The 2,571-nt window shown below is 56.9% G+C and overlaps 1 non-coding gene across 1 annotated transcript; it reads right to left on the reverse strand.

Annotated features, from left to right (window-relative positions):
• Positions 1 to 1,887: 1,887 nt before the first annotated feature.
• Positions 1,888 to 1,971, reverse strand: TRNAQ-UUG. Its single transcript has one exon. It is a non-coding gene; the product is annotated as a tRNA-Gln (tRNA).
• Positions 1,972 to 2,571: the final 600 nt, after the last annotated feature.

The following is a 2,571-nucleotide window of genomic DNA, read 5'->3' on the forward strand; positions in this document are numbered from 1 at the left end:
GCCCAGGAGACAGTTTCCTGGCCCTAAAGAAACCATTAGTCAGTTGTGGTGCTAGCAGACTCTTTACCTAATGGAGTCATGTGCGTGTGTCTTTGGCCTTGTCAGAACTCGGAACTGGGTCAGACGCAGACGTTTTCTCGGGGTTGTCTTAGTGGTCAGGTATGGGGAGACGGTGCGAGGCGCGGGGGGCCGGGCCTCTACCCCTGATCTTGGCGGAAAGACGGCCTGCGCTCTGGTGCTGGGACCGTGGGACGGAAGTGCTTCTCCACGAGCAGGCTCACGAAGACTGCTGATGAGACAAAAAATAAAACTCGGTGAAACCAGTGGTGCGGCTGAATTGTCTTTCTCCCCCTTTTAATGAAATTGCTCGGGTAAAAAATGATCAACGTGACCTGTGTCCGTGGCCACGATATTGACGGTGTTACCCACGGGGCCCTGGGTCTTTGCTCGTGGCCACCTGCCGCACGGTGTGCCGGTATCGTCGTGGTGTCCTAAGGCAGCACGCTCTCCCGCTTCGGAGGCGGAGGGCTGAGATCGCCTTGCTGCTGGCAGGGCTGGTGGGAGGGAGAATCGCGTCCGGGCCTTTCTCCGGTGTTTGGTGATTTGCTGCCATCTCTGGTGTTCCCTGTCGCGTGGGATTGTCACCCCATCTCTGGCTCCCCCGTCACACGGCGTTCCGCGTGCGTCTGTCTCTGTGTCCGCATTTCTGCCTTCTGCGAGAACACAGTCACATGGGAGTGGGGCCACCCTGCTGACCTCGTCTTCACTTGATCGCATCTGCAAAGACCGTAGTTTTCAAGGTCACATTCTTTTTTTTATTTAAAAAAAATTTTTTTTTCAACGTTTATTTATTTTTGGGACAGAGAGAGACAGAGCATGAACAGGGGAGGGGCAGAGAGAGAGGGAGACACAGAATCGGAAACAGGCTCCAGGCTCTGAGCCATCAGCCCAGAGCCCGACGCGGGGCTCGAACTCACGGACCGCGAGATCGTGACCTGGCTGAAGTCGGATGCTTAACCGACTGCGCCACCCAGGCGTCCCCAAGAAGGTCACATTCTGAGGCGCGGGGCTTAGGACTCCAACGTGTGAATTTGGGGGACATAATTCAACTCATAACACATATCACCTTTTGATGCATTGGAAGCGTCTCAAAGCAGGAAATTCACACAGCTGAGCAAAATTCACACGGACCTCGGGTCCCGCCTCGGACCCGTGCTCAGGTCGATGAGCCCACGACTGGAGGCCGACAGGAACGGCTCACCTGGAAATAGGTGCTTTCCCTCTATGCTCATAACCAGCGGCTTTTCTCTGTGTCTTAGAGATTCCTCCGGGTCACGGCTTGGGCAGGGAGCTGTAACCCCTCAATGTCACGGCTGACGGTAGGTCAGTCAGAACTGCCTGTCGCCAGGTTCGGCCGATTAACACCGGCTGTTGGGTCGGGTTACCTTCCGTGTTGCCTGGAGTAGATTCAGGTCTCAAACGGGAAGTGGCAACACAGCAGTGGAGATCTCCTCGTCCGTTTGGCGGAGGGCGGAGGGCGGAGGGCGGAGGGCAGAGGGCGGAGGAAGAGCTGGTCCGAGCCCAGACAATCCACGCGGCTCATCTTTACCGTTCACGGTCAGCTTCAGGGCCGGGTCCCATTCAGACCGAAGTGCGATGCGGGTGATGCCATGTGGCCACCGTGGGCCTCGGTTTCCCCATCTGCTCCAGAAGGGCCTGAGCTCAAAGGATCGGCGGGGACCTCCTAGTCTTTTTATTTTTTTAACTTTTTTTTAATGTTTATTTATTTTTGAGACAGAGGGAGACAGAGCATGAGTGGGGGAGGGGCAGAGAGAGAGGGAGACACAGAATCCGAAGCAGGCTCCATGCTCCGAGCTGTCGGCACAGAGCCCGACGTGGGGCTTGAACCCACACACCGCGAGATATGACCTGAGCCAAAGTCAGACGCTTAACCGACTGAGCCACCCAGGCTCCCTCCTCCCAGTCTTCATGGCTGTTCCAGGGCCACTGGCCGGGGGCACAGCTGTGTTCTTGTCCTGCAGGGTGTCTGCTCAGCCCAGGCCTCCCGATGCACCTGTCTTCAGACACGGTTGTCTGGTTGTAAGGAAGAGACACCCCCCCACCTAGCTTGGGTAGATGGCCTCTGCCAAGGGGATTCCCAGGCCGTCTCACGGACGCCCAAGGCAGAAGCAGAACGGAGCTGGGCCATATGTCTCCCAGAACTGGACAGCGTGGCCTGCAACGTGGCACACACGTGCGCACACGTGCACACGCTCACATACGCACCCATGCCTTTGGCCCGCCGCAGCGCTGCTTGGTTTGGCTTTACCTGACCTTGCATCCAAGGACCCACCGCCCACTGCTGACTCCTCCTGGTCTCTTAATTCACATTCTCTAGAGAGAGAGGAAAGATTGATCGGTTCAGGCTGGCGTGGGTCGGTTCTCTCGGGTGAGGTGTTCATCCTTGGTGTCGTCAGGTGTAGAAGGAATGTGGGAGAAAACATTTCAAAAGCAAGGACAGGAGTTGGGGCTGGAGCAAATTCTCTAGGAAGGAGCGTGGGAGGGGGGCCG

This window comes from Felis catus, chromosome A2, assembly GCF_018350175.1.
Source record: "Felis catus isolate Fca126 chromosome A2, F.catus_Fca126_mat1.0, whole genome shotgun sequence".
NCBI classification, from domain to species: Eukaryota; Metazoa; Chordata; class Mammalia; order Carnivora; family Felidae; genus Felis; species Felis catus.